This window comes from Tupaia chinensis, unplaced genomic scaffold (assembly GCF_000334495.1).
Source record: "Tupaia chinensis unplaced genomic scaffold, TupChi_1.0 Scaffold143481_1, whole genome shotgun sequence".
Lineage (NCBI taxonomy): Eukaryota > Metazoa > Chordata > Mammalia > Scandentia > Tupaiidae > Tupaia > Tupaia belangeri.
Window position 1 is genome coordinate 801,203 of NW_006203325.1, and position 25,625 is coordinate 826,827.

The following is a 25,625-nucleotide window of genomic DNA, read 5'->3' on the forward strand; positions in this document are numbered from 1 at the left end:
TATAAAAATTATTAAAATATTATTATTAAAAATTATTATTAAAAGCACCATCAACAATGATTTTTTTAAATCTAGTGGCAATGCAAAGGTATAAGAGAGAAATAATTATGTAAACTGAGTAAGATCTGAGAAAGGTAAAGATTTTTTTAAAAGATTTGTGTGTGTGTGCATATATATATATATGCACACACACACATACACACACATATATGCAAAAGTATTTGTAAGTAGGCTATAAAGTTACACTTAATTAAAATTAGTATTTCATTTTAAAACTAAGTCCCAACATAAGTACAGCATCAGATTTTTTTTAAATTAAAATTTCAAGATAAGAAATTTTTATCTCACTGAAAACTGTGGTATTTTTCTTTCACTTAAATTTTGTGAAGAAACTCATAAAACAATAATTCCAAATTTTCCAACCTCCAGTTATCAAAATTTACCATGAGCTCAACAAAACATTACATGAAAGTCTCCATCTTTAAAAGAAAAAAAATCCTATTTCATTAAGAATTATAGTTTTATCTAATAAAAATACTCCTTTATAGAAGGCAAACTGAATTTTAGCTATTTAAGTCATTATGTATAAATAAATGTATTCAATTCAACAAGTTCCTATATCCATTTGCCTTGCACTGTGAGGTATACAAAGGAAGCATTTGTCCCACTCGTGCCATCAAGGAGCACAGAGAATGTCTTATAGGAATGAAACAATTAGACACTGAACCAAAAGAAAATAATAGAAAGCATTATAAGATGCTAAACTGAACAAAATTAATGACCCCCCCCTAAAAAAAACTATGGAATAGACAATAAGTGCTGTCTGTGGATTATGAGAGGAAGTTTTATTCATTCATTCCTTCACCAGTTGGTGACTGCTTCCTATGCACTAAAAGCACAGTCCAAGGTGCTGAGGATACCACAAGTAGCAAATCATACTCTCCTAAGTCTACGTTCCAGTAAGGAGAAAAACACAATCAGTCCCTCATAAGTTCATGTATCTTCATAAATTTACATTCCAGAAGGGGGAAAAGCACACTCAGTAAAAAGAGTAAATATATAGTTATATCAGATGAGGATGGGTACACGCTATAGAGAAAAATAAAACACCTGGATAAGGTTTGTCTAAGAGCCTCTGAAAAATGAGATGATGTGTAAATAAAAATCTTGGACAAGATTTATTTAGGGAGAATTCATTTATAATACTAAGTGTTCCTACCCTAAAATAACATTTCTTCCTATCTTCTTTCATATCCCTCAGTAGAGCTTTCTGTTTTTTCTATATATGGCTGACACAACTCTTGTTCATTTGTATTTTTATTATCCTTTTCCTCATTCTGGCCACTATTATCGTTTAACCAGAGGACAGAAGGCCTACTAATGAAGTTTCTGCTTTGCCTTCATGCTCCTCTCTGAACCAGCTGGGAATACTATTTCACCTGCAAAAGTGGTTTCCTAACTTTCTTCTAAGACTAAAAGTAGGACATAGTGATATACCTGATCCACACTGGTTCTGCTAGCTGCTATTTCTCAAGACTTCTTCAAATCCTTACTTACTGACTTCCCCAGAAAACAGGTCCTGTAAACTCATCAGGAAGCTGAAACCAGACTGTGACCCCAATACTTTATTAAACTAACCATCTCCAGTGAGAGTCAATTAACATTAGCAATATTACCTTTTCTTTAACACAGTTAGACTTAAGCTTGCTAGTCAGGTTTTCAAAGCTAAAGAACTTACTGTTTAAAAATATATATTCAGAGGCTTTAAAAATAAAATGAAGAGACGTGGCTATATGGGTATAAAAGAACATGAGGTTAGAGGACAACATTCAGCAACTTCTCAGCTATTCAGTAGAGTTCTATTTCTTAACCAGGTGTTTACCTTTAAGTGTATAAATGTTTTACTTATTTATTAAATTCGAATCACATCTTTCACAATTAAAGAAGTTTTCAGGGCCAACTCCATAGTATAGCAGAAGCCAGATCTCATATAGCTTGACCAAGTTACGAGTCCCAGTCTGTCAGCCTGAAAAACATGCCAAGCATACCTACACATGCACGGGATCCAGACAAGATGGAGAACTGGAGGAAAAAGGAGTGTGGTGTGACCAGGTCCCACTATGGGGTGATTTCTTTCTATTTCATGTATGCACATGCACCCTCTGGCATAAGTGATAAACAAATATATAAAAAATTAAAGAAAATGTTGTCCAGCCCTATCATATGGCATGCTGGTTAAGGCATTGGACTCAGATGGCCAACTGTGGTTCAAGTCCCCAACCTGAAGGCTTGCTTTCTCACTTTTTTTTTCTGTCTCTCTGTGGAGCACACTTGTCCTACAGCAAATTTTAAAATAATAATAATGGGGGAACACCAAATGGCATAATGGTTACGTTGCTGGACTTCCATGTAGTCAACAGTGGTTCAAGTCCTGGATGTGGAGGGTTAAAACTCACACCATACGTATGCGCGTGCATGCTCAAGATCCCAAGGAGAATGGAGGAGAAGAAATCATCCCCCCGAGGAGTGATTTCTCGCTTTCTGTCTCTTTGGAAAGCACACACACCCTATAGCAAAAGAGAAACTCCAAATAATAACAATAAATTGAATTAATAATTCTAAAAACAAAAAGAGAAGAAATTTTTCCCAAAAAAGCATCATGGGGTCCAGCAGGTAGCATGGTGGTTAAGGCACTGGACTCCCACATGGCTGATCATGGTTCGAGTTCCAGACCTGGTAGCTTGCTTTCTCACTTTCCCTCTCCCTCTTCCTGTCTCTCTCAGGGCAAATTAAAAATTAATTAACTAATTAATTAAATAAAAATTTAAAAATCACAATTAGTTAATATGGGTAAGACAGATTAATGCAGCAATTAGGTAACAAGGAGAACACCTCATTTTATCCACAAATTCAAGTTTTCATTCTAACAGGTCTCATTATTCATTTGAAAACAATAGCACAATAACCCCCCCCAAAAAAACAAACTCCTATTCAACCACTCAACAAATGTTAATACCTACAATATGCCAAATTTGCAATTTAACAGTGAACAAAAGCAGGCATTACTGCTCCCCCCCAAAATCTGCACCATTTCCTTAATTAAGTTTGAATGAAATTTTTAAACTCCAGACACTAATAAAATAATTAAACATTTCTAATCAAGTAAGTAAAGTGTTAATTTGCTTTGTAGTTAATCTTTTGGAACTGTTAAGTTCAAATGTTAAACTCTTCACTGAAACATCAGAATAGTTCATTTTCTTAGTGTTCTCATATGTATAATTGGCTGATACTATAATCTTACTCAGTGAGATAGATTAAAAAAAACATTTTCTCCAACTCCACTTAAAACTGGGCTAGCTAGCCACAATGGCATAGCAGTAACCCAGAGCAGAAACAGAATGCTTCCCGATGCTAAAGCCACAGGTAAGGTCCCAGTTTGACAGGGCGAGACGTCCCTGTACACATCAGGCATGGGTACCCATGATCCTGGCTGCCTGGGAAGGGGGTGGATTCTGGTGTGAAGACCCTGTCGCCTGCCTCCCTGTCTCTCAAAATAAATAAATTTAAAAAGTTTCTTGAGGTCAAATATTTCCTAAAATGATACAGGATGATCAAATTCATTAATTGGATAATTCTGTACTATGTCAAAACCTTTCACAAATTGAAAGAGCATGGACGGACCTAAAATGGAAGACAGAAAAAAAAGAAATAATCTACATGGCAATGATTTATATTAAAACGATTCTTAACATAGTGCAATTTTCTTTGCTAAATACAATAATCAATGCTAAAATACCCATGCTAGCCGGTCTTCCATGAGTTGGAAGAAGTCTTCATCTACTGCAATACTTCTCAAACTCCAAGAATCTCAACTATAGATTCTAAAAATGCAAATCCTGATTTAGGATGTTTGAGGTAGAGACTGTAAATCTTTCATTTCTAACAAACTATCAGCACTATTCAGAACCAAAGACAAGTATATCTTCTTAATTTTCCCTAAAGTAGTATCTAGGTCCCTAAAATCTTATTTACAATTCCAAAAATGAAAAAGGTCTGAAACTAAAATTGTAACAAACAGTCTTTATACAATTTCTCAAACAACACGTGAAGTATTCAAGAAGGCACTATGTACTGCTCAAAAACTGTGGACCTTAGACTTAAGACTGCCTGAGTTCAATATTTACCACTATTTACTACCTAAGTAACAGTTACATGCTTTCGTTTTTCATCTATGCCATGTGTTCAATGTGGAGAGTGAATGGGTTCACAGTCTAGTGGTCAATTTTAACCACTATAATGCCTAGTTTAACAATAAAGAAATTAAGGCACAGTGAGGTTTTTAGAAACTGCCCAAGATCACAGAGCTAAAAGGAGGGAGATTCATCCTAGGCAAATCCTAACTAGGTGCTTAAGTAACCTTAAAATTTGTCAGCTGAGGCCCAATGGCATGATGAAAGCAGTAGGGAGCCTTTGTGCACGGCTGGGGCCACATGGAGGTGCAGATTCAGTTCCTGCACAAACCTAGAGGCTGGGCACTATATAGCACATGCCTGTAATCTTAGCCGCAGGAGACTGGGGCAGAAGATTTCAACATGGCGAGAGATAATGTCAAAAATACCTCTCCTGCTTTCCCTCTCTCACCCCTCTCTTTCTCTGTATCACTGAAAAACAAAGATCTTGTCGGTTGACAATTGTCTGAAGTGAAAAGTGACATAAAAAAAAATGCTAAAATCACAAATGAGTGCTTTCTTTTATCTAAATATTAATCATCCTAACATGCTCCCTAAAAACCAATCAGAAAACTTCTGAAATAAATGATGGACTAAATCCTTAGTCTGAATATCAAGTATATCTATATATTTACTTTTTATTATCAGAAAATCATTTTATCCATGTGTACCCTAAATACATAATAGAAAGAATTTCAAGATTCAAAGGATGTCAATTTACCAGCATGCCAAAACACTTAGATGTATCATATAGCCTTGAGCTCAGGGACATAAAAAGACATTTTAAAAAAGTAACCTCTGCCTCAGAGGCTCTTAAAACCATGAAATGACTGCACAAAGGATCATAGTATATGCCTCCTGACAATGGAAAGTGGAAATAATTTATCTTGTGACATTTTATGTCTATCAAGCCATAATGACATTTCTCATGCAGATATTTATAAAACGAAAGGAAGCATAATGTAATACTAAGAATAGAGTCAGAAATCAGATTCCAGTTTGTCACTAACATTTCCTATAACCTTTGCAAAATCACATCTCTCTTTTGATTCAGAATTCCCATTAGCACAATGAAGGGGCTGAGTTGTGAGATTATTTCTCAAATCAAGTCAAGCTGTAGCAGGCTGACTTTGCTCATAATCAACAATTAATTCAATGCAGAGCCAGGCCTAGATTATCCTGGCTTGTGTGGAGAGTGGAGGTGAAGTGAACATAACTGGTTTTGGGTCAGCTGGCAAACAAGACTATCAAAACTCTCATAGAAAGGACCTTAAACTCATTAGTTTCACTAGAGTAGGTGACCACTCTCAGAGTTACATAGACATGGATATATTTTTTTTTGAGAGGTTTTTGCTATAGGGCGCGTGTGCTCGCCAGACAGACAGAAAGAGACAGAGAGACAGAAAGCGAGAAATCACCCCCCCCCCCGGGGCGGAGGGTGGCCAAGCCAAAAACCCTTCCCCTCCGCCTCTGTTCTCTTACCAGGATCTTGGGCATGCACGCACACACGCCCGGCATGAGTTTTAAGCCACCGGGTCCAGTACGCGAACTGCAGTCGACTACATGGGAGTCCAGTGACATAGCCATTACGCTAACTGCTGGTCCCCCCATGGATATATATTTTAATACACTATTATGGCATAGGGCAGCCAAAGAGAATCTTAAAGCTGATACTACTTCAATCCCAAACCTAGTTACAGAAATTATATATGTAGTTCGATGACAAAATTTTTAAAAAAGTAGTTGTAAGTCAAGTGGCTTTATTAAAGTATAACCTCTTTACCTTCCACCTTACTTCATCTACAGTAATTCTTCTCCCGGTAATTTCAATAGACTGTACTCCTGACATGGGAATTTCATTCAACATTACATAACAATTTAACCAAAGCCTGGTACACAGAAGCTGCTCACTAAATATGAAACTAATTAGTCCACTAACTAGAGAAATGAAACGGGAGGGAATGGAAATAAGGGCAGGGAATGGAAATAAGGGCAGGGAATGGAAATGAAGGGAGCAGAGAGAAAGGTGAAAAAAAGGGAAGGGAAAGTAAAAAAGGAAAAGGAAGCTAAACTGAAGTGCTCCTCCTTAGCCTCACCTTACCTCTTCAGGCGGCTCTATATACTCCTACCAATACAATCCACACCAACACCTCAGCATTTATAAAATAAAAAAGGTCACTAAAGAGCATGGTCCTTATTTTCCCTGGCACTAATGCAGAAACTGTTCTTTAGGCTGGCTCAACATACACTGACACCAATCTGCATCACTACTCTCTTTTCCAGGGCAGCCACTGAGGATCGTAACAGTGCATTTGTTGGGTCAACTGGCCCAAAGCCCTCTTTTCATGCTCCAGAGACAGGAGAATAAAGATCCTCTTCTATGCATTTCTGTTTAAGGTAACTAGTAGAGCTGTGTGAGGATGATTAAAGACTGGTGACAAGGTACAAGTTTTCAATCCAGCTGCTGAGCCAGGATATGGGGACCGATGGGAAGGATAGATATCTCAGCCTTATCTCCAAATTGGCTAACTGGCCAGCAGGGAAAGATGAGGACCACTAAATGGTTACCAGTGGAACTTCTCTTCCTTCTCCCAATGGGGCGCCCATAATTATTAGGTTATACACACACACACACACACACACACACGCACACCCCTAATTTACAGGTCATTGGTAACAGGATCATCTCCCTTGTGACATAAGTGTATTGTACTGTCATTTTCAAGAATGAAGTATCCACATATATGTGAGTACCCAAAAAAACTCTTGCTTTTTTTTTTTTTATTATTAAAGCACTAGTTATGAAAGGTCACACACTACCACATGCTAATAGCAGGACTACTAAAGAAAATACAACAAAATAAGCTATTGTGAATTCAATGCTTTTAAAAGTAGATTCTATCAATCCTAAAATACCCATTCACAACTTTAAATAATAGCAGGTATATTCATAATGTATATTATTTATCCAGGATACAAACTAGGTTAGGCTGCAGACTTCCTCCCTGCACCCACAACCCATACACCGGAAATCACTGAACTAAGGACCAGAAGCAAGCACAGTATTAAAAGATCAGAGGTCAGGACCAGCAGTTGGCATAATGGCTATGTCACTGGACTCCCATGTAGTCGACCACAGTTCATGTCCCAAACCCGGTGGCTTAACACTCACACTGAGTGCGTGCCCAAGATCCCGAGAAATTAGAGGAGAAGGGATTTTGGCGTGGCCATACCTCCTGGGGGTGATTTCTCACTTTCTGTCTCTCTCTGTCTTGCTGGCAAGTGCATGTGCCCTATAGCAAAAACCTCTTCAAAAAAAAAAAGAAAAAGTAATAATCGAAAGTCATTATTTACTGAATGTATTCCCTGACACAAAGAGAATAAGGGTATTTAAACTGTGGATAGGGCTAGATACAGCATGAACAATTCTGTCAGGTTTCCAGTAAATATTCAAAGTCTCAAACTGCAAAACTATTTAACTAAAGTTCCTGACATTCTGATAGAAAGTCTGATAGAGGACAAGAGGTGACGGTGGTTAAGGCAGCTGGGTCCCACATGGCCAACTGCACAGTTCAGCTTCTAGACTTGCAGCCTGAAAAACATGCGGGGCCTGTGTGTGTGTACACGTATCCAAAATCCCAGAAGGAGAAATGGAGAAGAGACTGTGGCATGACCATCCCTCATCGAGGGTACTTTCCTTCTCTCTCTGGTGAGTGTACATGCATTCTGGCAAATTTAAAAATTGAAAACAAAAATTTTAAAGTTACCAAAGAATAAGACTGTTAAATTTCAATTGTATGGGGACCAGCGATAGTATAATGGCTACGTTGCTGGACTCTCCACATAGTCAACCATGGTTCAAGTCCTGGACCTGGTGGCTTAAACTCATGCCGGGCATGTGTGCGTGCATGCCCAAGATCCTGAGAGGAGAATGGAGGAGAAGGGATTGCAGCGTGGCCATCTCCCCTGGGGGTGATTTCTTGATTTCTATCTCTCTGTGTCTTTCTGGCGAGTGCACATGCCCTATAGCAAAATCTCAAAAAAATAATTTTATTTTTAAATTGTATGAGCTAACTATGTAATCTAACGGACTCTACCAAGCAACAAGAAAATACAGGTCCTGGGAGTTGGCAGGTGGCATAGGTTGAGGCGCTGAACTCCCACATGGCTAACCGCAGTTCAAGTCTCAGACCTGGCAACTTGCCTTCTCACCTTCTTTCTCTCTTTCTCTGGTCAAATTACAAAAAAAATAGTAATAATGTTGATAACAAATAAAATTGAGTGGGATAGTTCTTTAAAAAAATAAAATATAATACTGTTTTTCTGGGGGTTTTTTAAAGATTTATTTCATTTTTACTTATTACTACTATTATTATTATTATTATTTTTTATTCTGACACAAGAGTGACAGAGTTTGGGAAGTGAGAAAGCAAGCCACCAGATCAGGGACTTGAACCATGGTTGGCCAAGTAGGAGTTCAGCACCTCAACCACCATGCCACCTGCCGGACCCCCAAGGCTGTATTTTGACTGAGTCATTTTCTTTATATCAGCAAATTTATCCTGATTATTTTAAAATGTTAAGTATATACTCATAAAGGAAAGTATGTATCTGTATCTATAATTTATCTAAAAAAGAATGTTAGACATAAAAGGAGATTTGAAACAGCTTATAGACAAATGGGCTTAAAACATAAAAATTAAAAATATAAACTTTATTTTTCAATTTAAGTTTCATCAAGTTCAAGACACTTCTGTAAGCAATTATACCAGCCATTTAATCCTAAAGACACGAGGGTCTTGAGAACTGACATTTACCACGTAATGCAGTCTTTTTAAAAATTATTAGCTGAAAAAAATAATAAAAATAGGTCCTCTTTAAAGACTTTTATTAAAATTACGAAACAAGGAAAGGAAGCCAGCAGGTGGTGGGGTGATTAAGGCTCTGGATTCCCACATGGCTGACCACAATCCAAGTCCCAGACCTAGATGCTTGAGAATCATACAGGAGCATATATCTGCATGCCCAAAATCCCAAAAGGAGAAGGGAGAAGAAACTGTGGTGTGGCCATTCCTCCCAGGGGGGATGATTTCTCACTTTCCCTCTCTCTCTCTGACTCCTCCAGGCAAGTATATGCACCCTACAGCAAAAAAAAAAAAAAAAAAAAAAAAAAGAAAGAAAGAATAAAGAAAGAAAAAAGAAAGTCAGAAGGCGCCAAGTCAGGACAGGAAGGTAGATGCCTAATGAACTCCCACTGAAATGCTCAGTGTTTCTGCCCTTGTTTGATGAGAAGAACGGGCAATAGCACAATGGTGGTGGAAAAGGACTCATTCTGTTTTCCCGCTAAAGCTTATCTAACTTTTTCAAAACACTCTCATAATAAGCAGATGTTATCATTTTTGGCCTTCAGGAAAAACAATAAGCAAAATGCCTTTAGCATCCAAAAAAAAAAAAAAAAAAAACCTGTTGCATGACATTCACTCTTGCCCAATTCACTTTTGCTCTGACTGGACCACTTCCACCTCCTCGTAGCCACTGCTCTGATTGTGCTTTGTCTACAGGATTGTACTGGTAAAGCCACCTTTCATCTCCTGTCACAATTCTTGGAAGAAATGCCTCAGTATCTTGATCTCACTTGTTTGAAAATTCTATTACAAGGACCAGTGGATGGTGCAATGGTTGTGTCATTGGACTCCCACGTGGTCGACCGTAGTTCTAGTCCAAGACCCAGTGGCTTAAATTTATACCAGGTGTGTACGCATGTGTGCCCAAGATCCCAAAAAAAGAATGGAGGAAAAAGAATTGCAGTGTGGCCATCTCCCTCTGGGTGGCGATTTCTCTCTTTCTGTCTCTCTGTCTTTCTCTGTCTTAATGGCGAGCATACGTACCCTACAGCAAAAAATCTATTAAAAAAAAATTCTATTAGAAATTTTGCTCTTGTTTGGAACAGATTTGGACACAAAAGTTTTGGCACCCATCAAGCAGAAATCTTGCTTAACTTTAATTTTTCAGTCAAAAGTGAGTAAGCTGAAAGACATGATATGTCTATGGTATTAGCTTTTATTTCTGCTGTTACACGTCTATCCTCTCTCTTTCTTATGTGTGTGTACATGCCCTCTGGCATTAGATTTTTTTTTTTAGAGGTTTTTGCATTAGGATGTGTGCACTCGCTGGGGAGAGAGAGGCAGAGGGAAAGTGAGAAATCATCCCCCAGTGGGGGTGGACATACAGCAATCCTTTCTCCTCCATTCTCCTCCTGGAACCTTGGACTCACGCACACACGCACCCAGCATGGGTTTCAAGCCACCAGATCTGGGACTCCAACCACAGTCAGTCATGTGGAAGTCCAGCAACATAACCACTATGCCATCTGCTGGCCCCAGAAATGATTTTTTGGGGTGAAGGTTTTGTTGCTTTTAGGGTACATCCACTAAGGAGTCACAGCTAAGTTCTTGTGTTGTAAAAATTCTTCAAATAGTTTATCTGTGTGGTTATTCTACTTGGTCAGTATATGCAATTAGATTCAGTTGTTTTCATAATTATGTAAAATATTCACAATGCTGCAAAAACAAATCTACAAAGAAAATATTTTTAGAGATATGTAGATCTTATTCCTGTCCCCTCTATCCCATTTCCTTCTTATCTGTTACCATTTTTTTAAGTATCTGTATGTCCTACATTAAAAAACAAATAACAAATGTGTGTGTATAATAGGTTTTCAAAAAGCCTATGGAAGGGGGTCAGCAGGCAGTGAGGTGGTAAAGGTGCTGGATTCCCACACGGCCAACGTGGTTCAAGTGTCTGACCTGGAGGCTTGCTTTCTCATCCTCTCTCTCTCTCTCTCTCTCTCTCTCTCTGGTGAGTGTGCAAGCCATGTAATACATTTTAAAAATAATAACAATACATAAAATGAAACAACTGAAAAAATAGTCCATGGAAGATGAGTATAATGAAGAAACTATGCATGATTCCAATTTTTTTTCCACCAAAATAAACATGCACTAACTTGTTATAAGATATCTAAATAGGGTCTACTTTAAGCTAGTAGAAAAGATAAGACATCAGTTTGAAAAAAATCTCTATCAGAGCAGCATAAATTCTACTTAACTTGAAGAACAAACATCAAATTTATGGTGAAGTGTGGGTGAAAGAATGGTGAAATAATTGATGCTTGACAAAAACTTTAGGGGGACAATATCCCAAAGAAATCAGCAGTTTATAAATGGCTGATTCATTTTAAGAAAGGACAAGATGATGCTGAAGGTGCTGGACACAGCAGCAGCAATTAGCAAGGAAAAAATTAATCTTGTTATGTCGCTGGACTACCACACAGCTGGCCGTGGTTTGAGTTCCAAGTCCAATGACTTCAAACTCACACCTGGCCAGTGTAGTGATCCAAGATCCCAGAGGAGAAAGGAAGAGAAGGGATTGAGGCGTGGCCATCCCTCTGGGGGTGATTTCTCACTTTCCCTCTCACTGCCTTCCACACATCCCCAGAAACTGCCCGCCCCACAGCTCAAGGCAAAACCCTCATAAGGAAAAAAAGAAAAAAATTTGGTTATGCTAGAGGGCATGTATACACACATAAAAAAGAGAGAGAGAGGGAATATCCCACAACAAATGGCCTGGTTATGTCACAATTCTTTTCTCTCCAATTCTCCATCCCATTAGGATCCTGGGCATACAACACATGTAGGATGTGTTTTTCAAGCCACTAGAACTAGGATTCAAACCAGAGTCAGCCATGTGGATTCTGGCTTCCTTCCTCTGCATAGCACTTAATCTCTGTACTTCAGGGCTAACCCCTGAAGAAAATTTTACATAATTTATCTATCAGGAGAAAACAGTTATACTGTAATGAGCCACGGCTACTTTAGAGAAATGGCTGATGCTATGTCTAGGTATGGAAATATGTTTAAGATGAGCTTGGGGGACCAGCAGGTGCATAATGGCTACTAATGGCTACATTGCTGGACTCTCGACAGCGGTTCAAGTCCCGACCCAGTGGCTTAAACTCACATTAGGCGTGTGTGCATGCATGCCCAAGATCCAGAGAGGAGAATGGAGAAGAAACTGTGGTGTGGCCATACCCCCTGCAGGATGATTTCTTGTTTTCTGTCTCTCTGTCTCTGTCTTTCTGGCAAGCACACGCCAGAGGTTTTTGCTATACAGCAAAAAGCTCTCAAATAAATGAATAAATAAATAAATAAGCTTGGAACATTAGAAAGCTAAAAGGCTACTAAGAAAATGTCAAGAGGGCTCTGGAGACAACCTGAAAGAGGCATCAAATGCCTAAAGACGGAATCAGTAACATCAGTAATTTGCAATGAATTAAAATATTTCAAATGTCTGAATTCAGGAGATATAAAGACACTTTTTAAAAATTTCATTATTCGCCTTTAAAGACTAGTAAATAACCAACTCACTGGGACCAGCAATGGCATAATGGTTATACCACTGGACTCCCACATGGCTGATCATGATTCAAGTCCTGAATCCAGCCACTTGAAACTCATGCCGGGCACTAGCTTTTGCGTGCCCAAAATCCAAAGAAGAGAATGGAGGAGATGGGACTGAGGCATGGCTATCACACCTGGCAGGGGGAGTTCTTGCTTTCCATCTCTCTGTCTCTCTGGAAAGCACACATGTCCTATAGCAAAAATCTTCTAAAAAAATTAAAAACTCATTATTTTGAAAAGTGGTAGAGAATTATATATTACCAAATAGAGTCGATGAAAATAAAGTTTCTCTTTAGAAAATGTCATAAAATTGGGAGTGGCAGGTGGTATGGTGCTTAAGGATACTGGGCTCCCACATGGCTGACTACAGTTCAAGTCTTGGACCTAGCGGCTTGCTTTCTCACTCCCCCTTCCCTCTCTCTCTCATTCTGACCCTCTCTAGTCAAATTAAAATTAAAAAAGTTAGGGAACCAGCAGCTAGCATAATGGCTATGTCGCTGGACTCCCACGTAGTCGACCACAGTTCGCGTCCCGGACCCAGTGGCTTAAAACTCACGCCAGGTGAGTGTGCGTGCGTGCCCAAGATCCCAAGAGGAGAAGGGATTGCGGCGTGACATCCCCCCTGGGGGGGTGATTTCTCGCTTTCTGTCTCTATGTCTTTCTCTGTCTGGTGAGCACACGCACCCTATAGCGAAAACCTCTCCAAAAAAAAAAGTTAAATAAAATAATTCTTTTTTAAAAAGTCATAAAATAAATAAGAGATGGAAGGAATTAGAATATCATAATACTGAAATACTTAATGAAGTAGAGGCCTAGCAATGTTCTAGTTGTCTCTTGTAAGAGACAGACAGAGAGAGAGAATAAGGTATTATATGCATCATAAAGAAAAATAACACTCCACTACCTATGAAAGTATTGCTGAAAAAAAAAAAAAAACCTAAATCCTACTTAGGAAATAGAGAAGACTGGGAAAAGATTATACTACACCATTGGATTGAACTAAGCAAAATTTAGACTGTGGGAAACACAAATGGCTGAAGACCCAGTTCCTTAAACAAATGAACTACAATGGAGACCAAAAATAAAGATTAGGTGGGGGAGACTTGAAGGGAAACCTATGGATTAAAACTGAAATGTGTAGTTTATTCAAACTGACTGTAACACAAACAAAGTGAAAGATGGAACAAGAGGAGGAGGAGATTAGGTCATTCTAAACATTTTCTGAATATTTTATAATTAGTAAACATTAGTGCTTATCTTTCAGTTGGTACAATGTTGTTATGGTTGTATTTTAGCAAAAATAATCCTTATATCCTACAAATTCACTAGGAATTATTTACAGATGAGGTCATATATCTGGATTGGCTTTAAAATAAGTCTGGAGGTAGACAGTGGATAAAAAGTAAAGGATACAGAAGAAATCTAACTGGCAGTGACCTGACAAATGTCTACACTAGGCACGGCCTCAGGGAGTTAATTATACTATTCTTTGTATTTTCAATTTTACAATTTCTCATTAAAAATACTTTTGAGGGACCTGCAGTTGGCATAATGGCTATGTCACTGAACTCCCACATAGTCGACCGTGGTTAGAGTACTGGACCCAGTGGCTTAAAGTCATGCTGCGCACATGTTTGTGCGTGCCCAAAATCCCAAGAGAATGGAGAAGGGATAGTGGCGTGGCGATCCCCTCTGGAGGCGGGGGTGATTTCTCGCTTTCTGTCCCTCTCTCTCTATCTTTCTGGTGAGCACACACGCCCTATAACAACAACAACAACAAAAACTCTACAAGGGACCAGCAGTTAGCGTAATGGCTATGTCGCTGGATTCCCACGTAGTTGACCATGATTTGAGTCCTGTACCTGGTAGCTTAAAACTCACGCCGGGCACATGTGTGTGCATGCCCAAGATCCCGAAAGGAGAATGGAGGAGAAGGGACCGCAGCGTGGCCATCCCCCCTGGGGAGTGATTTCTCGCTTTCTGTCTCTCTGTCTGTCTCTGTCTATCTGGCAAGCGCATGTGCCCTATGGCAAAAACCTCTCCAAAACAAACAAACAAAAAATCTCGGGGAACCAGCAGTTAGCGTAATGGCTATGTCGCTGGACTCCTACGTAGTCGACCGCGGTTGGCATCCGGACCCGGTGGCTTAAAACTCATGCCAGGCACGTGTGCGTGTGTGCCCAAGATCCCGAGAGGAGAATGGAGGAGAAGGGATTGCGGAGTGGCCATCCCCCCTGGGGGGTGATTTCTCGCTTTCTATCTCTCTGTCTCTCTCTCTGTCTGTCTGGCGAGTGCACGCGCCCTATAGCAAAAACCTCTCCAACAAAAAAATTTTTAAAAACTCTCAAAAAATAAAAACATACTTTTGAAAAATAATCACAAAATTCACTTGGACAATAAATAAACAAGCATTTTTAAAGTAACTACCATATGGAATAAATAGTACATAAGCTTGCTATATGTTTAAAGTCCAGAAAACTAATATGGGATTAAATGTTTCCTAGAATTAGTTAATAATGGAATAAACATGTGTATTCAATTAAGAAAAAGATCATTCTATGGGACCAGCAGGTGGTGTGGTAGTTAAGGCACTGGACACTCCCACATGGCTGACCATGGTTCAAGTTCTGGACCTAGTGGCTTGCTTTCTCTCCCTTCCTCTTTCTCTCTGTCTCATCAAGTTAAATAAATAAATGAATGAATGAATGAATAAATAAATAAATAAATAAATTATTCTTTTTTTAAAAAAGAAAAAGATTATAGATTATTTTAAATATGGAATTAAATAATGAGTAATGAGTTATAAGTATTCTATTTTATGGGTGAGGACATGCGCACACACACATATATATACATATACATACTTGTATATGTGTGTATATACACACACACACATATATATATACACGCATATAAGTATACACACACACACATACATTTCATTTTTAAAGAACTACTGTCCTTTGGGACCAGCAGATGGTACAATGGTTACATCGCTGGACTCCCATGTCATTGACTGTGGTTTGAGTCTCAGACCCAGCGCTTAAACTCACACTGGTGCATGTTGGTGCATGCCCAAATTCACAAGAGGAGAATGGAAGAGAAAGGACTGTGGTGTGGCCATGCCCCCAGGAGTTGATTTCTCACTTTCTGTCTCTCTGTCTCTCTCTGCCTCTCCAGTGAGCACATGTGTACTGTAGCAAAAATTTCTCTCTCTTAAAAAAAAAAAAAAAAAAAAAAACTACTGTCCTTCAAATAAATTGCCTTAGGGGTTTCATACTGATTCCCTAACAATTAGGTAGGCATGTGTTTGATCTTAATGATATAAAAATGAATCAGACAGTTTCTGCCCCTAATATGTTCACAGATAAAAATGATAAAATGCACATGTAACAATAACAATGCGATAAATGCCACAATAAAGAGATTAAAATTATTTCAGGATACAGTAATATAAAGTTCCTCCAGTACCTCCAGAGCATAAACAGTTTTGATAGTTCCCTTAAATTGTCTTTAAAAAGACAGTTTTGCAGTTAAACAAGAAAAATCAATCTCTTTTCTTTAAAATTGCCTAATTACTCCCACCAAAATAGTACTACCAAAAAACAATTACTAACTTTACATACTATAGTTTTGGTTTTCCAAAAATAAAAACTCCAAATGAATAAAGATTCACAAATGCTGAGGGTACTCAGGAAGTATTCTACAGTGAAAAAAAAAAAAAACACTCTGAAGTTCATTGATTCAAAACTAAGAGAACATTTGTTTACTGAACTTATGCCCAATGTTCAAGACTATTTATACTTTTATATTTAAATATTTTTAAAGATTTCATTTTATAAATGGCAATAAAGTAAAAATATGATCCTTATTCTACATATACTAGCTGTGAGAGAGAAGGGTTTCCAAAAAGTAATTTTAAAAGAGAGACAGAGAATTTTGCTATAGGGCGTACACACTCAACGGAGAGACAGAGAGACAGAAGAGAGAAATCACCCTTGGAGGGGAACCAGCAGTTAGCGTAATGTCGCTGGACTCCCACATAGTCGACCGCGGTTCGCGTCCCGGACCCGGTGGCTTAAAACTCACGCCGGGCGCGTGTGCGTGTGTGCGTGCCCGAGATCCCGAGAGGAGAATGGAGGAGAAGGGATTGCGGCATGACCATCCCTCCTGAGGGGTGATTTCTCGCTGTCTCTATGTCTCTGTCTGTCTGGCGAGCGCACGCGCCCTATAGCAAAAACCTCTCCAAAAAAAAAAAAAAAAGAAAAGAAATCACCCTTGGAGCATGCCCATGCAGCGATCCCTTCTCCAATCTCTTCAAAAGATTTTGGGCACCAGTGTGAGTTTAAAGCCACCGGGTGCAGGACTCAAACTGCAATTACATGGGAATCCAGCAATGGAACCATTAGGCTGTCTGCTGGTCCAAATTGCACGTAATTTTATTCAGGAGATCTATTATAAAACTATCATAATATAATCTGATATGGTAAAAAGCTGGTTAGATCAAGAATAGGTAATTAAGGGTCGGGCAGTAGAATAGTAGTAACACAACCGAACTCACATGAGGGTCTTGGGTTCTCATCCCAACCAAGATCACACTGCACATTCAGGGTGTACCCAGGAAGCCTGAGACTGGGAGTGGATCACAGCATGGAGATCTGTCAGAGGTCAGCTTCAATCTCTCTCTCTCAATCAAGTCAAATTCTACTATTTTGTTCCATTTTTAAAAATAAGTTTTAATTGTGAGATCTAAGTTTGATTAAAATAGAATTTATTTTAAGGGAAATCCATTCCTAACTGTGAACATGCAAAATCAAAACTATAAAATTTGTACATGTAAGAATCATTAGCCTTCCCTCCCACAGAGTCAACAAACAAAACAAACAGAGCCAAAAATCAGTTCCAAAATATCTTCTTGGTTTTCCTATGAAATGAGTAGATTTCCTATAAAAACTCCCTACCTTGATTTGACAAAAATAAATAAATAAAAATAAATAAATAAATAAATAACGATAATACAGTCAGCTGTAACAAGTCATATCTGAGTTGACATGGTAAATAAAGTGTTCAGAACTTAAGGAACATGAACTTATGGAAATATTCATTTTCATGCTGGTTACATTTTGGAGAAAAAAAAAAACACCAAGAATGTTGTATGTTTTATAATTTTGAATTTAAATATGCAAAATAAAATAACAGAAAAATATCTTCCTTAACAACCAGCCCAATTTCAATCATGGTGCCCAGGACGAAGGCAAGGAAGTAGTTAAGATAGCAAGGATTCACTGCCAATGAAGTTGCTACAGGTAGGTCTTGATCCAACTCAACACCATACTCAAACTTATAAACTTAGGGATCTAGCCTCCTTTTCCACTAAATTTTCTGTTGCTTTCAGTCAAATTTCTTCTCTTCTTACCCTAGTATGGAATAGAACCAAGTATATCTCAAACATCTGTAACGGTGATGTTGGTTGTTATAAAGAATTTAAGGACTGAAAAATGGATCAGAAACTGGCAGCCAATGTTTTGTTTGGCCAACAGTCTTTTTTAAAATTCTGGAACATTTAAAAATTTCCATAAAAAAGGATTTCTGGCTTTCTAGAAAAAAACAAAAATCTGGAATCAGTGGAATCACACACCCTGTGCAAGGTACTAACTGGATAAAGAAGATTGGCAACAACCACCCATGAAAATGAGTCACAAACACTTCAGTATTGCCATCATTCCAACACTTCCTTTAAGGTTTACCTACTGCTAATTCCAAGATGTGAATTACCATAATTTTACTGTTATTTTGATTTAAGGACCAAGATATTTATCTGCACCTATGTTGCCATCAAAAGTAGAAAAACAAAGGACTAATGTATTTTTTCAAAAAGGGCAGTCAATTTCTGAAAGTTAAGGGTGTGTGTGTGTGTGTGTGTGTGTGTGTGTGCATGTGTATGTCAATTTGCCTATTCTGTGTAGGAATCTGAGATCACATAACTTATTTAAGGATTTACTTTTCCCCAGGTAGTCTGACAACAGCCTCAGGAAGAACCAGTAGTGTGAAGAAAGTAAAACATTGGGAAATTATAAATAGAGATTATAGAGGGGAAATTTCTGGAAACTGTTAAAGTTAGAAAGGGTAAAGGAAATAAAAAGGAGCAATAAAAATTCATACTATTTTGCAAATATATTCTTGATTATCTTTAAAGCAGATGAAGGTCTACAATTCCCAGGATTCTATTTTTGCCCTTGTATTGGCTATATATGAAACCCTGAGTAATTCTGTTTTCTTTTTTTTGGAGAGGTTTTTGCTATAGGGCGTGTGCGCTCGCCAGACAGACAGAGAGACAGAGAGATAGAAAGCGAGAAATCACCTCCCAGGGGGGATGGTCACGCCGCAATCCCTTCTCTTCCATTCTCCTCTCGGGGGATCTTGGGCACACACGCACACGCGCCTGGTGTGAGTTTAAGCCACCGGGTCTGGGACTCGAACCGCGGTCAACTACATGGGAGTCCAGCAACATAGCCATTACGCTAACTGTTGGTCCCAGTAATTCTGTTTTCTAATCCACCACTTTTAACTACCCCATATGTATAGTCTTCTCAAAACTGTTTTCAGCTCAGATTTGACATAAGCAAAAACTAAAAGCAGGAAAAACTGTGAAGGTGCAGTTACAGTCAACCTTATCTAAAGGCCAGAAAGAGTTCAGAGGTGATGAAGATGAAGAGGGGGCAGTAGATTTGAGAAACATCTATTGCGGATCCAATCAGTCTTCCTGTGATTAACTGCAGGGAGCATGAGAAAGCAGCCTGAATCATGGCTCTTTAAGCTTAAATAATAACTTGGTGAACAGTCACCCTAAATGATAGAGAACTGGTTTGGGGGATGGGTGTTGGTTGTTTTGTTTTGTAGATAAAAGAGTGCAGTTTAATATAAGACATGTTGAGGCTAACAGTGTATACAAGACATCGAGTAAAGACAGTCGGCAAGCAACCAAATCTATCAGTCAATACATGTCATTTTCAAAACACTACTGGGATAGATATATTTGACATTTTTATCACATAGATAACAATCTTAAAAATGAGGATAAAGTAGACCAGGAAGAGAGCGGAAGGTCAAGACTGGAATACTAGGTAAACAACAACATTGAGGCAAAAAAAGAAAAATGAAGCCCATGTAGATGACTGAGAAGGTATGTTCATAAATGTAGGAAGAACGAACTATATGTATTGTTCACTTATCAGCTCACTTTTGGATAAGATCAAGTGAAAGTGGTCAGCAGTATTACAAAGCAGAACACCTCAGCAAGATATAAATCAGTAAATTTCCAGGGAATTTAACAACTAGGAGGTAACTGCTGATTTCCTGAGGCAACATTAAATAGAGTAGTGTGTACAGGACCAGATTGCAGAAGGTGCAGGAGTGAGTGGGAAGAGAACTGTATCCACGAGGAGCTTTGGAGAAAGATTCAATGAAGACAAGCCAAAAGAAAGCACAAGTGAGAGGTGCCAACTAGCAACTGATCCAGAGCACCCCTGCCCCACCATGAGGCTCCTCCTGTGGCTCCCAGTCCTGCCGGTGGTTCTCTAAGTGTTTTTGGAAGGCCCACATCCAGCCCAGGCAGTCCCAGACACATCCAGCAACTCGGAGGGCCTCCTGGATAAGCTGAAGCAGTTTGGAAACCCCTGGAGGACAAGACCATTAAAAAGCCACTGAATGTATCGAGCAGAGTGACCTTCCTGCCAAGACCCAGAACTGGTTTTCAGAGACATTTGGCAAAGTGAGAGATGAACTCAAAGCTACGTTCTCCTGAACAGTCGGAGAGCCACGACTCGGTCAGTGCCCAGAAATCCGTCTATGATGCCCCGGGTCACCCCCTCCCCACCCAATAAACATTCTGTATAGAGTTTAAAATCATAATTTAAAAAAAAGAAAGCACAGGTGGGATAAAGTATGACCATTACTGAAATAGATGATGGACTTGAAAGCACAAAGAGGGTTTGACTGGTAAAAACTGCAAGAGGGACAGCTAGGTTTCCAATGCATGAGGCTCTTTAAGGGCAGCAAACACAGCATGTTCGACTCTATCCCCACAGCCAACAACACTCCTGGAACACAGTAGGTACACAAAGATTTTGTGACACACATAAATACTTGAATACATTCAGTAGAAACCTCCCTTTCTAATGTATTAAGGGAGGTCCACTCATTCATAAAAGAGTGGACCATAAAACACTGAAACACTAAAATGAAGTCTCAGCAAGTGCTAAAATGAAACATTCTCTAGAAGTATATACATCTCTGCCCTTGAGAGTTAGAAGTTCACTTAAAATTCATGAACTAAATGCACACATACAAAGCATGTCGTGATGACACATTCTGTCAGTTCACTTCTTTCCATCTGAATGTAAGACCTATTCAGACATTCAGTACCTGATCAATAAACAAATAAAATATGAAACCAGTAATTGTTACATACTGTAAAAGGTGTTTCATGTGCTTATACCATCACACCCTACTTTTGTCTCCCTTGCCCCAAGTTATTAGGTCACTGGAAAAGTCATGATGCATTTTTGCACAGAAAAACAGAAAAATACGTCATGACTTTTCTGATATTCCAATAGTCTAGACCGGATGTGTATCCTGATACAAAGGCAGCCAACTCATTGTTTGGTAGATAAGGTATACCTTGTGAGACCTGGCTCCATCACTGATTTGAGTTAAACTCTTTCAACAACTTGAAAAAACATAAATGGTTGCCAGTCAATGGTAGGCACTAAACCTGAAAAAGGATATGTGTATTCCGGGATGGCACAGCCTTTAGTTGTTGTTGTTGTTGTTACGTTTTTGTTTTTACCTAAGGTTTTTGCTATAGGGTGGATGTGTTCACCAAAGAAAGAAAAAGGAAAAGCAAGAAATCATCCCCTGGGAGGATGGCCACACCACAATCCCTTCTCCCCCTATTCTCCTCCCGCGCTTTAGCGCACACACGTTCCCAGCTTGAGCCTGGCATAATTCTCAAGCTGTTGGGTCCAGGAATCAAACTGTGGTCAGTCATGTACGAGTACAGCATCTAAACCACAATGACATCTGCTGGCTTCACAATTTCTTTTGAAAACAGAACTTTTATCTTTTTTTAAAATCATAATAGAATTTATATGCACATGTGAAAGAAAGAGAGAGAAACACCCCACGCCATGATTCTCCTTCCCTTAGCATGAACTCCCAGCTCCTCAGTATCTTGGACAGGTAAGCACCTAGCATTCTTTCAGGTCAACTGGGGATCCAAACCTAGTCAGTTATGTGGCTTCCAGCATCACAGTTCAGCATGCTACCACTTACACCACTGAGGTTGGGCTCTTTTTTTTTTTTTTTTTTCCTTTACAGACAGGATAGGGTCTTGCCATGTTGCACATGTTGCAGTACTCCTGCCTCAGCCTACCAGCTGGCCTAAAGGCACATGCCACCATTTCTAGCTTTCTTTGTTGTTAAAGACAAGTTCTATGCCTAGCCTGACATAGGCATATGGAGAGAACTATATAGGCTAATGAGTAAGCAAGAATGCCAGTTCAGAGAAAGACGAAATAAAGCAGATACACACTGCAAAGCAAGATGAGATTTTTCTTTTAGCTGCACAGACTTGTGGCTTCGGTCAGCTTTTCGTTTCCCGTAAGACTAGCTGCTTTCCATTTTACTTCCCCAGATTCCCCTTTTTTACATGAGTTAACTAGGGCATATTTCTTTTCCTTAAAATAAAGAGCCCTAATTGGAAAAATCCTAAACAACATGAGGTAAATGCCAAGAATACATGTCTTTTTTTTTAAGTCACTAAATATGCACCACGCACTGTAATTACTATAGAAGCCATCGGGAACTGTTTTCTATTCCTAGTTCTGCTCTAAGAGGTCATGTGAACTTGGACAATGAAAATTTCTTTCAAACTGAGTTTATTCACTCAATTTCTAAGGAAAAAATTGGATGGTAGATTCCCTATGTTGAAGAGGCTTAAAAATTAACTTAGGATGATACGTATGTGTGTATACATACAAAAAAAAAATTCAAAGATACACTTTTAAAGCAAACCTTCTGGAGGGCTCTTATAAATTTTTGTACATAGAAAAATATAAACTTGGGAGGATAAAAGGGTTCATTTCTAAAACATATTTTCGTTGGGTTAGATGTAATAAATTATTTGGCTACTGACATCATTACTACAGCTACTGGAAATACAAAAAGTAGTACTTGAAGCTAAAGTATTAGGTCATAGGGAGGGTACCAACATGTTTTTCTATGCAAAAATGCGGCATGATTTTCCCAAAAACCCAACAGTATCTATGTAAAAATACAAAACTTCCTTTTAGGGCAAAGTATTTTACCTGATACACTGTCTCCCTCTCAGACTCCTGAAAAATGCCTGCCCACCACACCATAATCTATCTTCTGAGGAATTCCTTAAGCATAGATTGCCATGCCCTGAATCACATGAAGGACCCCACAATGCTAGGGCACAACTCTAAGGATGAATTTCTATAGACAGTTTAAAGGTCTACCAGAAAAGCTCTATCAAATAACACAGGCAGCCATTTCTATTCTACTGAAAACTTGGTTATCTAATAAGGCTCTTCTTAGTACTGACTTCACCATGCAGCCTTTTCATAATCCATTACACTGTGTTGGTAACAGAAATATGAGGCTGAGTGAATTGTAAAAAATATATTAACTCACAATTCTGGAGTCTGGAAAATCCAAAACTATCAGAAATACAGAAGGCAGAGACCAGCAGTTAGTATAATGGCTATGTCACTGGACTCCCACAGAGTTGACCACGGTTCAAGTCCCAGACCCAGCGGCTTAAACTCACGCCTGGCGTGTGTGCGTACGTGCCCAAAATCCTGAGAGGAGAATGGAAGAGAAGGGATTGCGGTGTGGCCATCCCTCCTGGGGGGTAATTTCTCGCTTTCTGTCTCTCTTTCTGGGGAGCACACGTGCCTTATAGCAAAAACCTCTCCCCCTCCTCCTGCCAAAAAAGAAAAAAAAAAAAAAAAAAGAAATACAGAAGGCAGAACCTTTAGCAGGCAGAACATAGGGTGCATTCACATGGCTTTTTCTCTGCTGTTCTGGCCTCATTTCCTCTGCCCATATGTTTGCCATAAGTCAATCATAGAAGCTCTACCCTAATGAGAGTATCACCCCCCAAGGCTTCATCCTGGGACATAAGGGAAAAATTAAGTCTTTACTTAATACCTTTACAATATGATCAATATAGGTCTGGTCGCAACACATGAATTTCTGAGACATATCCAACCACCACCCACTAAGATAAATTTTCAAAACATGAAACTTTGGGGGATATACCATGATCCAAACAGTACAAGCCTTATAATAAAATTCCTGTACTTGAGCTCATTAAAGAATCTGTGTCTTGAGCCTTAAAATAAATAATTTTAAAAAGAGAGAGAAAAAAGAAAGAAAAAAGATGTCTAACATACCTAAATACTTTTTTTTTTTTGAGAGAGAGATTTTTGCTATAGGGTGCATGTGATCGCTGGAGAGACAGAGAGACAGAAAGAGAGAAATCACTCCCAGGGGGAATGGTTATGCTGCAATCCCTTCCCCTCCATTCTGCTTGTGGGATTTTGGGCATGCACACACGTGCACCCAGTGTTAGGTTCATGCCGCTGGGTCCAGGACTCGAACGACGATCAACTATGTGGGAGTCCAGTGACATGACCATTACGCCATCTGCTAGTTCCCCTAAATATTTGTCTTTTGAATCACACATATACTCTTCGTTTGAAATGGTACATGTATTCAAAGGCCTGTTGGGTCTCTACTAAGACTAGAGTGAGAAAAATGATAACCTTCAGATTCTTTACTCAGGACTACAAATATAAGTTCATGCTCTGAAGTATGTGTTCAAATTCTTTGTCGCATTGTACAGATAAAGGGCCTACTGTTTTCAACACTTTCTGTGAATTCTGTAGGACAATCCTACCAAAGAATTGAACACTTTCTACATACCTTCCAGGAAGTTATTCTATCACACACCCATTTTTATATATAATTGAGAGATATGCCACTGTAAACATATTTTCTTTGTTCCTATAATATGTATCTTTTCTAAGTTAATTATATCATATAGTGCTGGGGCCAGCAGATATCGTAGTGGTTAAGGTGCTGGACTCCTACATAGTTGACAGTGGTACCAGTCCCAGGCCTGGAAGCTTGAAACTCACATTGGGAACATGTGCGTGTGTGCCCAAAATCCCAAAAGGAGAATGAAGGAGAACAGATGGCCACAAGGCCATACCCTCTTGGGGGTGATTTCTCCCTTTTCACCTCTCTGTCTCTGTGGCAAGCACACATGCCCTATAGCAAAAATCTCCCTCAAAAACAAAAATGTCATATAATACAAACTATGTGACTCTGAGTAATACACTTTGCTCTTCTGGATCCCTTTTTCTGCTAAAAGTAAGAGAGTATGATTTCTAGATACTCTAATATTCTAATACTAAAGCTGTATGATTCTTTACTTAAAGTTGTCTATCATTTGCCAGACTTGTCAAAAGATACAGACCAAAATTATATTCAGTAAGCTGCCTAGTTAATAAAAAATATGCTGTTGATTCTAAAAGATCTAATTAAGTTTTCCTGTTCTTCTTAAGGACTTTTTTTCTTTCTTCTTTGGCAACCTAATATTTTACTGGGCCCATTTTATGATTAAATCCAAATAAAATAGTGGGAGAAAACGCATATTTCAATGTCAGAGGGTCATTACTTAGATCAAACAAAATCAAAATCAGTCTTACCTCAAACATACAAGATATTTCAACACTACTGAACGTATCTTAAATCATTATTTTAAGTTTTTAACAAACATCCATTTATGAAGTGTAATACAAGACTTTTTTTATTTTTTGGTTTGTTATAGGGCACATGTACTAGC

The 25,625-nt window shown here is 38.7% G+C and overlaps 1 protein-coding gene and 1 pseudogene across 3 annotated transcripts in view; one reads left to right on the forward strand and one right to left on the reverse strand.

The window, feature by feature from the left end:
• The window catches only part of SNX13 (sorting nexin 13), a 187,510-nt gene that overhangs the window by 129,783 nt on the left and 32,102 nt on the right, over positions 1-25,625 (reverse strand). The window lies entirely within an intron of this gene.
• LOC114005201 (apolipoprotein C-I-like) lies at positions 20,225-20,492 on the forward strand (annotated as a pseudogene).